The sequence below is a fragment of the Helianthus annuus genome, chromosome 9 (genome assembly GCF_002127325.2).
Source record: "Helianthus annuus cultivar XRQ/B chromosome 9, HanXRQr2.0-SUNRISE, whole genome shotgun sequence".
In the NCBI taxonomy this organism is placed as follows: Eukaryota; Viridiplantae; Streptophyta; class Magnoliopsida; order Asterales; family Asteraceae; genus Helianthus; species Helianthus annuus.
Window position 1 is genome coordinate 49,155,993 of NC_035441.2, and position 13,015 is coordinate 49,169,007.

Here is a 13,015-nt window from a genome sequence, read left to right on the forward strand (position 1 = left end):
AAGCCAATAACTTTGAACTTCGGCCGCATTTGATACAAATGCTTCAAAACTCTGCAACCTTCCATGGGCTTGCGGACGAGGATCCCCATCTACATATTACTAACTTCTTAGAAAAATGTGATACCTTTCGGATCAATGGAGCATCGAATGACGCCATCCGCCTCCGAATGTTTCCTTTTTCACTAAAAGACCGAGCAAAAGCTTGGCTTAACGCCCTCCCAGCTGGATCGGTAAACACCTGGGATGAACTAGCCCAAAAATTTCTATATATGTATTTCCCTCCCGTTAAAACGGCTAAATTAATGACTGAAATTAATACATATTCACAAGAGGACGGGAATCCTTATATGAAACTTGGGAAAGGTTCAAGGAGCTATTGCGAAAGTGTCCACATCATGGCCTTGCGATATGGCAATAAGTATCCACTTTCTATAATGGGTTGTTGCCACACACAAGGCAGACACTTGACTCTAGCTCGGGGGGACTTTTAGGTAATCGCCGCCCGCATGAAATATATAATCAAATTGAGGAAATTGCTCAAACCAATTTCCAGTGGCACACTCCCCGAGGCAATAAATCTATTGCCCCGGACGCCCATAAGGTTGATGAAAGCACTTCTTTACAAGCCCAAATCGAGGCCCTTTCTTCAAAAATAAAAAAGTTGGAAATGACAAAAACGGTCTCGGTTATGGCTTGTGAAGGGTGTGGTGGGCCACATGAAAATTGGAGTTGTATGAAAGAAACAGACGATCAACAAGAATCGGTAAACTACATTGATAATAGACCTAGGCCGTCGGGTCCTCCAACAGGCTCCTACAACCAAGGATGGCGAAATCACCCTAACCTTGGTTGGAGAGAACCCGGCAATGGTAGTAACCAACAAAGCGTAAACCAACGAACAAACTTTCAACAACCAAGAAATGAGTAACCAACAGGCGCATTAATTGTAATTGCAAATTACAATTAATGAGGAGAGATAGTGTCAGACGGGCACGGGGCCGTGCCCAGCGGACACGGGGCCGTGCCCAGGCTTCTGTTCAGCCTATAAATAGGAGTGCTTGGATCCATTGCAACTCATCCCTTGGCACACCACCTCTCTCACACTTCATCCACCACCCACCACCATCACTACACCATCATCCACCACCATCATCCATTGTCCATCATAGAGTGTGTGAGTCGTCTCGGGATCCAAGATTGATCGTAAGAGTTCTTGACAATCAAGGCCATGTTTGTCTAAGTCTCTTACATCACTTGGTGAAGACAAGTGTTTAGTATAATACTTTTTATTTTTAATCTTTTGCACTTCTTAATTGGTTTTGTATTAATGACTTTAATAACTAGTTTCTTATGTTGAAGGTGATTCTTCCTTATCGTTTGTCCGTGGTGTCTTGACATTATTTTATTGTCTATATAAAATAAAAGATTTTCACCATTCATATCTCCACGGTCTATATGGAGGTATGTTGGCTACCTGGTCGGGGGTTAAGGGAACGGTTTGGTAAGGGTCTTGCCCTTGTTCAGCGTTTAGAGGTCCTGCAAGGGACCTGGGTCAAATTTAGTAGGACCTCCTTCAATACCCAAAGGTCTTGGATGGCGGGGGTCCAAACTCTTTGATCCCCTCATAAGTTAACTACTATTAATACTATAACCCGGCTATTTAGGACTGTATCCCTACTGACTCAGACTACTTAGTCGAGGGTAACGTCACCTCCAAAAGAAGGGCCTACCATAATTTGCATTAATAACTTAATTAATTATCTTTCAATAATCCGACCCTTTAGGATTGTATCCTTGCTGACTCAAGCTACTGGGTTGAGGGTAACGTCGCCTTCAAAAGAGGGGCCCTACTAAAATAACTAAGATAATCTCTTAAACAAGTGCAAAAGTGCGAAAATAATCAAAGGTTATACTAACACACGAGTCGGATCCAAGTGATTCATCTTGTCTATCTGTTTTTATTTTATTTTATTTTTCAGCATTTAGTTAGTTTTATTTTCTTAGTTTAAAAAAAAATCTTTTTCTAATATTTTGATTTGATTAGACGTTGAGGATAAACCGGTACTAAAAGCTCTTGTGTCCTTGGATGACCTCGGTATCTTACCAACACTATACTACGTCCACGATGGGTGCACTTGCCCATATGTCTGTTTAGTGTTAGTAAATATCGTGTTTTATAAATTTAAAACTTGGCTAAAAGTGTAAAAAAGGCTTAAAATATATATCTAAAACATATACACACTTACACGCATCAGTACCTGAAACACATGTGAAAATACGTCAGCATAAAAATGCCGGCGAGTACATAGGTTTTATGTGAGTGTCAGATTCATGGCTCGTTTTACATGTTGCAATACTTATTTAAAAACCTTGTTTTGAAAAGTATAGTATTGCGACATAATTAACCAACTCAAATCAAGTTGGATATGATTTATAGAATCTCGTAGCCATGATTCTTAACTCCAAAACATTTGTTTTATGAAATCAAATTGTAAAACATATAGTAGAAACTCGTTAACAAAACTCATATGGTCTATATTATTCAGAAAACATCATCGTGTGACATTGTTTCAAAATCGTTTACCCAAGTGATCTAGATAACGCAACGATATATAATGTGTTAAAAGCACTTATATATAGGAAGTACCAGCAGCGTATCCACCATGCTTTTAACACATTACACCCGCCCCGTTACCTAATCACTTCCCTAACCCAATGGTTCAGACAGTTACAAATGGTTCACATATGTCAAATGGTTACAAATGGTTCATATCAATCAAATGATTACAAATGGTTCACATACATCCAACGATTACAAATGGTTCTCATACATCCCATGATTTCAAATGGTTCCCATACATCGAATGGTTACAATTGGTTCACATCATTGAGTGGTTCCAAATGGTTCTCATAAATCAAAGGTTACAAATGGTTCAAACAGTTCAAAATGTAAAACAATGGGCTAGCATGTTAAGTGAACATACATAGCAAAACATAATGAAATCATGTACTAATAGTGTACTAATGAACATAGCAAGTATATGACATGAAAACATGGAAAACACGAAAGTAACAAGTAGGCACATGTGTTTCACCCCAAAACGTTTGAAAAACAGTAAAAGAGGGGACTATGTACTCACTTGAGGGTGCTTAGATGTCTTGAACAACAACCAAGCAAAGCTAGAGGGATCACGGAATCAAACGGCACCTAACATAGGTAACTATGTAAATAAACGGACCTAAATCGGAAGATCGGATAGAACGGGGTTTCGTAAACCAAATGAGTATAGGAACTCATGTAATATGGTTTAGCAAAGCTTACATTCTAAAACGAAACCTAACCTAAGTGCTTATGACCCATTACGACCCGTTTAGGTAGCTTACGCTACTTTGACGCGTCGTTCGCGTAGAACACGTTCGGAACGCCTAACTAGTCCTATGACAAGTATTATATGCCTTAACATGTCTAATAATGTTACCTAATCAGTTTAGATGTGAAAATTTAGGTTACATATGCTTAAAATGAATTTATGCGTAAAAAGGGCATTTTAGTCATTTACCTAAGGCATATAAACTACCTATCATACAACTACTTAAACGAAGTGACCATAATGTATAACCTCGGAAGGTTATTCCCTATAAAACTATGGTCACTAAACATGTTTGGTCGGATCCTAATGATCAACCAAACGGGTCTAGTTCGAAAGTCTAAGCGGTTGTTTAGACCGCTTGACTTACGACTCAACATAAGCACTAAACCTAGAGTGACGAGCTAAACATGTTAAAACATGTTTAACGAAGTTAGAAAATAGGTTTGGTATCAAAACAAACGGTTTTGATACCTAAAAGTAGTTTGGTTACAAAATACGCAAGAATACGCATTTTGGCCGAAACTACGACTCGCCACTATGCCTAGGTAACGTGGTAATCAGTAGGTATAGTCATAAGAGACTAAAACCATCATGATTATGTTCATGTTATTAGGTTCAAATGAACTTCGTATTGACCATAAACTGGTCAATGCAGAAAGTCAAACAAAGTTTGACTTTCACGCTAAAAATGCATAAAAGAACGAAAGAGGACTTACAAAAGGTCCAAGGAGGTTTGATCCAATTTATTCTCAGGTATGAAGTGCAAGACTTCAACTTAGAGAATGAAAATCAGATCAAATGTGAGTTTGAGAGCAAAGGGGGTGGGGTTTATATAGTTTTTGCACAACCGTTAAGATCGTTCATCGTAAAACGAGCTTCGATCTCATTCGTACACATGTACCCATGGTTTTGTGAAACCATGGAAGCCCCTAGTTTCATTAAAACCATGTGCAAATGAGGGGAACAGCTGGAACAAGCTGGAATTTGGATTTTTCATTTTGGTCCCTTCCTAAGATAACTATGGCAGAATGTCAATTTTGGTCCCTGAATGTACAAAACATGGTTTTTGATGCATTTTTGACACGTTTAAGCCCTGTTAATCCCATTTCAAGGATCTAAAATGAAGTTAAAGTGTAGGGAACATGAAACATGCTCAAAAATATCTCGGATGTCGGTTCGTTTGGTCGTACGGTTGCGTTGTTTGGTTAATTACGACGAAACACGAACGAATGCGAAAAACGATCCAAATATGCCAATCACTAAAATAAAATATTTTAATGATTACATAAAGTTTTGGATGTCCGGATGTATTTAGAAATTAAGATATGCGCGAAAATGCAAAGTTATGTACTTTTTAACGCTTTTAGTCCCTGAATGACCAAAAAGTTTATTTTAGCACACCGAACCCCTCAAAGCCTATTTCTAAGCTATGTAAAGGATATTTAGGGTATGTTTAACTTATGGTCATGTTCCAGAATGTTCGTTACAGTACAAGTCGGCATACTTTCACAGTTTGTCGAAATTAGTCCCTGTAAGCGAATAAACTTGATTTCGCCACACCAAACCCTCCAAAACTTATTTCTAAGTTATGTAAAGGTTATTTAAGGTATGTTAAGACTATTTCACTATTCCGGAGTGTTCGTCGCATTAAACTGGTTATATTTGCGCATCAGTGCGCGTATAACCTTCCAGAAAGCGATTTAAAGCTTGAAATCGAACAAGAATTGATATGTGCAAAAGATACACATATTTATACAAATCCCAAGTATGAAATACAATGTTTCATTGGTTTGGTATCTGTTTGATGGTCGCAGAGGCACATGTGTCATAGTTAATTAAACCGTTATAGTTCTCCATATTTAAAAAAAAAACAATTTGGATAAATTCTTATTGTGTTGAAGATCAAACAAGGCCAACGAGTGGAGTTTCAATAAAAAGATATTGTTAGATTAGTCAAGTCAATAACCTTGCTCTGATACCACTTGTTGGATTATGAATTCAATAATTTACCCTATTCTACGGATTACAAACAATTTTTTTTTGGATTAGCAACACGCATATTAAGCTAATTGATCAAGAACACAATCACAAAACAAAAAACATGAAGATCTCAAAATCTAACACAATTAAGTAATATTGACAATCAAGGTTCACTATTGCTTTGGCTCTCATGTGATTCATTATGCTAAAAACTGACAAACTAATCTCTAAGTAATGGGAAAAGATATATTTGTTTCTTAAGAAGATTACAAAAGAGATCTAGTTCAAACAAAAAATCTCAAAATATTTATTTGATCTTTCTCAAGAGCACACCTTCTTCAATAGTAACTTCCCATCAATAGGAAGTTAACTATTTGTAACATAGTCCTCATCAATAGAAAGTTACCATTTAGTAGTAACTTGGTATTCGTCACCAGTTGTACCTATCAATAAGAAGTCTTTTTCAAAAACCACCAATCCATAAGTATGAGGTTGTTTTTCAGCGGTAACAACTCATTAATATGAGCATGTTATCAACATCATCCTTAACTCTTGGTACCAAAAACATTTCATAGTAACTCACCGGTATTAATTCATTAGCAATACAAAGTTAACTATCAAAAGGAACTATCAACAACAATATCTTTACCTAGTTTTGTGATACATGTCCCAAGAATTATAAGCTCAACATTAAGTACTCACCTCACCATGTTTAGCTTCCAATTTAATCACCCCTTATCGAACGCAGGTTGAATACCTAGTGATGCTAATCTTGTAGCTATTAGTTGAACTTTTGACCTATTCTTTAATCAAAAGAATAAAATAGTGGTACTCATTTGGATGTAGTAAGATACTAAAGAATGTATTTAAGCTCTTATTTCTCAAGTGCCAAAAATAGCATGATGTATGTTGTTGATGTATATAATTTTAAAGGATTTGCCAAGCACAAGTCATCACTTTAAATTTATTATAAATGGTTAGTAATTTTACACTACACATGATAAGCCAAGTGTACCTATCGTAATGTAGTATAGTGTGGTAAAAACTAACTATCAAACCAGGGACTCGGTGACTCTAACTACTCAACCATTACTGTTGTTTAGTCGTTAAAAGAGATTTTTATTTGCAAATAAAAGTAAAACTAAGGTAAACGTGAACATAAAGTAAAGACATAGACATAATGTAAAATGATAAGAAGGCAATCAATCTAAGATAGATATCACTTTGGCTTCAAATCCCCTTGAAGTACAATATGACACTTGAAGATTGGTTAAATGGTGATGTAATTTAAGGTTGTTATAAAAGAATATGAAAATACAACATTAAGCTAACGCTCCCAAGACACATTATACTTTTCCATAAAATGGAGAGACCACATCGGGCTACTACATCTCCCACAACTTACTTGCAAAACCAGCCGAGATAAGACTCACTAGCCCCACAAAGCCAGAATTAAAGACATCTAAAAAATGACCAACTTTAAATGTAAAATATCCATACATAGCGTAGTGCATCCCTAAAACTCAATAGCCCCCTGCTTAAAATAAGCAGGAGAATACGACCATGCATGGAATAAGTTACCAATCAAAAGATACAAGGTTCAATTTGAAATATCACATTAATCAAAATAACTTTAAGTTTTGAAAATTTATCCACCATCTCTAGTTTGCTAACAACATGTTTTTATATAGACCATACAAACCAAGAATACATGCAAAGACTGCATCAGACTACCACATGTACATGCATAAGTCCAAAACTCAAAGTTGATTAAGATTAACCACTCATATTCATAAAGAATAAGCATGGTTTAGAAATTCAAAAGCATAATCACTAACCAAAAATCAAATATTATAAGTTAACAGTCAAGGTTCATATACACCAAAGTGAAACAAGAAGTCTCGCCACAAGTAGCCATAATACAATTGTTGGTGCATACGTCTGTCGACTTAGTCTTGTATCGAGTCTTGTTTTAGAATAGATAGAACAGGGCACGTAGTACGAGAAAAATGTCAAAATGTGTGTTTATGGCTATTTCACACGAAATAGCTATTTCGTGTGAACGTGATTTCGTGCCAGCCATTTCGTGCGAAACCAAAACCCTATAAATACCTGAGGTGCCTTGTCATTTGTAACTTTCCAGTTTCAGTACCGAACTGCTGCCGAAGTGTCTACTCGCTGTAAAACTTTATCAAATCAATCAAAAGACAGTTTAAAGTGTATATCTAGCTGAATTACCTCAATACGTTTGTTTCCACCTCTCGTATTGATCAAAAACTCTTCTGATCGACTCATTCGGGTCAGAAAACGATCCTACAAGTGGTATCAGAGCTCAGAGGAAGAGTTCATACCAATTCAGCTGCAAATTCTGATTTCTACACCTTCTTTTTCAAAATTAACAAGTTTTCACGGACAAAATGACTTGCATTTCACACATTATACGCGCAATAGTGTTTTAACGAACCCTTGAAAGTTTCAGACTTAAAATCGGAAAAAACCTGATCAATTTTGACAAAATCAACTCGAGATGATGACATCAGCAGTATTTCGTACGAAATAGGAGTTTCATTTCGCACGAAATAGCAGTTTCAGGGTCATTTCGCACGAAATCAATTGGATTTGTTCATTTCGCACGAAATCAACAGGGTATTTCGTACGAAATCAGCCATTTCGCATCAAAGTGGTTATTTCATTTGAACAAGGTCTTTTCGTTTGAAGTGTATTTCGCATCAGTGTTTCGTTTGAAAGTTGTCTATTTCGTTTGAAAGATAGTTTGTGAGATTTTGAAACCGAACCATGGAAGAAGAATTTTATAACGCCTTTGCTACTCCGATTAGTATTGCACAGAACACAATGTTAGAAAATGAAACGGGTACCATGCAAAAACCGCCTAAGCTCATGAATATCGAGGAGTATAAAGGATGGGAAGAACGATTTGAGAATTGGGTACAAGCAAATTACTTGGATGCTTGGGAATGTGTTGAAACGAAATATGTTAGACCAATGAATGATGATGAAGAGGTTATTGCAATTAAAGATCTAAGTGCAGAAGAGAAAAAGAAATACAAAGATGAAAAGATAATGACTAGTTTGTTACATGAAGCAGTTAAGGAAGATATCTTGGTTTTATTGCAACACAATGGAACTGCATACTCTATCTGGAAAGCCTTAAAATCAAAGTTTGTTGGAAGCAAAGAAATGATCAAGAACAAGAAATCACTTTTGAAAATGGAATTTGATCTATTTCGTGGTTTGAGAACTAAGAGTACCAAGCAGATCATTGAAAGATACTGCAATTTGTTAGTCAACATGAAAAGGGTGAGCATCACAAAAGATAATGAAGAATTGATTGAGAAGTTGGCTGATGCGTTACCACATGAAACTTGGGGCACGTACCTCATGATGTTGAGAAACAAGAAAGATTTTGGCAATCTAACACTAAGTAAGTTCATTGAAAAGCTTGAAGCTCAAGAAATGGAACAAAGGAAGATTTCAAGAATGAAAGATTTTGATGGTGAACAAGATATCGGTCTTTATTACAAAGGAGGTATCAGTGATAAGACCAACATGTCACCAAAGGTTGAGACTGCATTCAATGCTAAGAGTTCGTCTGGAGGGTCATCTAAAGGATCAAACAGCAAAACGAGTTTTTCTTCATATCCATCATTTGATCCAAATTTGTCAACAACAAAGAAGGGTGAAGTTCTACGATGCAACATTGTACTAAATCTTGAGAATGATCAGGATTATTCAGAAGAAGTTGCAAAAAGTCACATGTCTTTGTTGGGAACTGTGTTGGAGTCATATGGGAGTCTAGTTGCAGGAAGGATCGGAAATCCAATGCTGACAAAAGAGGATTACGATCAGATTGATGCTGAGGAGATGGAATTGATGGATATAAAATGGTGTTTAGCGATTGTGTTGAGAAAAGCTGAGAAATTCAAACAGATCACAGGAAGAGATGACTTCCGTGATGCAAATGTTTCTACTTTAGGTTTTGATAAATCTAAAGTTACTTGTTTTCGTTGTAGGGAAAAAGGACACTTCAAGAGGGAGTGCACAAACCGCGAAGCAGGTGGGGCTCAACATCCGTTCAACAACAATGACTACTATCGGAAAGAAATTTATCATCAAGTTGCTCAACAACAACAAGAACCACAAACTGCACATGCTAAGAAGGCGATCGAGGAGTCATCAAAGAGAGCTTGTATGGTGAATCAAGATGATAAAAAATCAACAAAAGGATCCAGTTGGGATAAATTTATTTCAGCTAATAGCAAAGTATTTCTGATAGATCAAGATGATGAAAAACTACCAGAAGGTTTTAGCTGGGAAAATTTTAGCTGGGATACTTATTGTCCGGATAAAGAGATCTTAGAAGCCAAAGCTTTTGTTGCCCGAGTTGCTGAAGAAAGTGATAATGATGATGATTATTATGCAAGAAGAATGGAAGAGCATTTAAGAATGATGGAGGAGAGTGACAGTGATGATGGAAAAATTCGAAAGAAAAAGAAGAAAGCTAAGAAACAAGTCAGCAGTGATGATGAAGAAGTACCTGTAATAAAGAGAAAAGTAAAAGAAGTTCCAGCTTTTAAGGTTGATACAGAAGCTGATGCACAAAAGATTCCAGTGAAATGTGAGAATTGTGAAACAATGAAGAAGCAAAACAGTACTTTGATTCACAACTTAAACAGATTGAAAGAGTCTTATGATGTTCTAAACAAGTCAATGAATCAGTACAATCAAACAAGCAGTGAACAAGCAACAGCTATGAAGACACTTCAAGGAGCTTTCATGACAAAGCAGAAAGTCGTCAACAATTACATTGAGAAGTGTGCTGTTCTAGAACAATAATTGGAAACTCAAAGGATTGAAACAGAAAGGGTAAACAGGTTGTTAAAAAGTGACTCATGTACTTCTTATGTTATTGACAGGATTTATCCAACCGTTGAAGGCATGAAGGCTTTTGAAGAAGAAACATCTAAAGAGAAAACTTATGAAACAAAAGAGAAAACCAAAGTGAAAAATTCTGGTAAGAAACAAAGCATCAGTTACAACAAGTGTCCACCCCCGCTTGAAAATGGATATTCGCCACGAAATCCAAATTCTGAAAGAGTCGAAAAGGCAACCAACTTAGTGTGGGAGTCTGATCCATCAGATAACTTGCCAGAAAACATTGATGTCACTTATACATCATCTGACACTGATCAACAATCTTAATTGATGAAGAAAGTGGTGGATCATGTGTTAGATAAAGATGATATGGAGGAGTCCAAGTCAGAGTCAAAGTCTGAGTCCAGCACTCCTAGTCCAACAGTCAAAATGGACAAAAGAGTTTACAATAAAGAATTTCTGTTATCAAAATCTAATTTGAATGACGAAACATTCAAAGTGGCATATACTTTGAATGATTCTGACAAATTATATTCTGATGAAGAATTTCCAATAAGAGGTGTCAAAACTGAAATGATTAAAAAGGTTTTCAAACTAACAGAAATTAATATTTCTAAAATAAAAGATGTAAATCTTACTGATAAACCTAAAAAATACACCTCAAGAATTCAACAAAGAGTAAACAAGAAAAAGGGTTACAGTTCTGGTTCAGGTTATCGAAAGAAACTAAACCATAACGGTAATTTCAAAAAGAAGGGTTTAGGTTATATTCCACCAGAAAATCATAAAAATGAGAAAACTTATAAACCAAAAACTGTATTTGTTTCAGGAGCAAGTTCGGAAGAAGAAGAAGAGAAAAGTTCATTCTGGAAGCAGACAAACAGAGAATTCCTTGCGAAGAAGCAAGAAGAAATGAAGAATGAAGATGTTCAGAAAAAAGAGACAAGAACTTGTTTTCAATGAAAAACAGTTGGGCATATTGCCAAGAATTGTCCCAAGGCAATTCAATCAAAACAGGGAGTGTCTCTCAAAATGAAAGAAAAGATGTTTAAAAATGAACCACCAACCACGCCTTTTATAGTTTTCAAAAATTTGAAATTTGAGGTTGGTGAATGTTCAAAAAGGTTTTACAAGAAAAAAGCAAATCTTGACAACCAAAAGTGGGTGGTTAAGAAATTTAATGATAGTTCTAGCGATGATTCTGATTCGACAAAATCAGAGGAGCTATCTTCTGGCGATGAATCTGATTCCACAAAGTCAGAGGAGCCACAATTTGAATCAAAAAGTTTAAAATCAGTACCTCTAATGGATGATGCAAATTTTCCACCATTGAGGGCTGAAAATTTTAAACAAAAAATTGGTAAAGTTGAGATTTCAAATCAATTCTTTTCTGAAAGGAAAGAATTTGATGTTGAAAAAGCCTTTAACCCCAAAGTGAAACATATTTTTGGAAAAATGATTGATGGGAAAGTCAAAGGGGTAAAGGAATATTATGAGAAGAAGATGAAAGGAAAGAAACCGAGTGTTGGTAACTTGGAATCTCCCAAGGTTTGCCAGGCTTGTGAGAATCTCCTTAACTGAAAAACCTGACTTGCCGGAACTCCCAGGTTGGTAATTGGGGAGTAGGAATCGGCATCTTTCTTGAGAAATTCACAGGTTGGTAACTGTGATATTTCGATCTATAAGTGGTTAATCAGGGACATTAAGTTGTACTTGATTTCCTACAAGTGGTTGTGTGGATATAAATCTAAAATTGTTAAAATTTTTCCAAGAGTTTGAAGAGAAAAAAGTAATGAGTAATCCCTATTTTTACAAGTGGTAAAATCAACAAAACTAATTTTCTGGAAAAACCATTTTGATTAAAACAAACTTAAGTGTTTTGAAATCATAATGGGAAAATAGTTTGTTGTAAGGGGGAGTTCTGATTGTTTATGCCAAGTGAATGGCGAATTGAAGCAATTCACAACAGTTGTCATTTTATTGTACAGTTTGTTTTCAAATTTTCTCAGAAAATCAAAATTGAAACATATTTTGATTTTAGGGGGAGTAAAAATTTTAGAAAATTTCGGAAATTTGAAAAATCCAAAAACATGATAAAATCCAAAAAGCCAAAAACATCGAAAAATTCAAAAATGAGTTTTGTTGTAAAAAGAGGAAATGATAGTACATCAGTGGACTATCACAATACGCTAAAGAATTGTAAAGTCAAAAATATGATAACCGATCTCACTGCGGATATGCCAGTAGATTTTTATACATTCAGTAGATTGTTTTCGAGATATAAATCTAAATTCAAATTCTTACTTATATCGTGGGGAACATCTCTCAGATATATGGGTAACCCCCGAAATCTTGTTTGAAGGATTTTCTATTTCTGACATACTAGGTCTTTGTGCGTGGTGATATCTGGGGTATTATACCAGGACTTCTGATTTTGCGGGAGCAATAGCCTAGTCCTCGTATAATACTTTACATAGAGCTTTAATCTTAAAGCCAGCCCTCAGTACAAAAAATGATGAAACATTGAAAAATGCTAATCATGTGCTGTTGAAGAAAAGATCCCCAAACGGGACACACCAAAAGTCGAGCCGTCATCTCTTTGTACGAACGGAAGTTCTAGCCTGAGCTCTCACGGTTTCATATTTACCCGTTTACAGATATCATTAGTGTACATTCACCTGTAAGACTGAATAATAGAAGTCTGGATACGGGAGTATATTCTGAGGTGGGACACGTGAATAAGTTTAAGTCATTAAAACACTAATCTCGTA

General features: G+C 35.9%; 1 non-coding gene across 1 annotated transcript; it reads right to left on the reverse strand.

The window, feature by feature from the left end:
• Positions 1-296: 296 nt before the first annotated feature.
• Positions 297-402, reverse strand: LOC118482513. The gene has a single exon (XR_004868547.1). It is a non-coding gene; the product is annotated as a small nucleolar RNA R71 (small nucleolar RNA).
• Between the last annotated feature and the right edge of the window lie 12,613 nt (positions 403-13,015).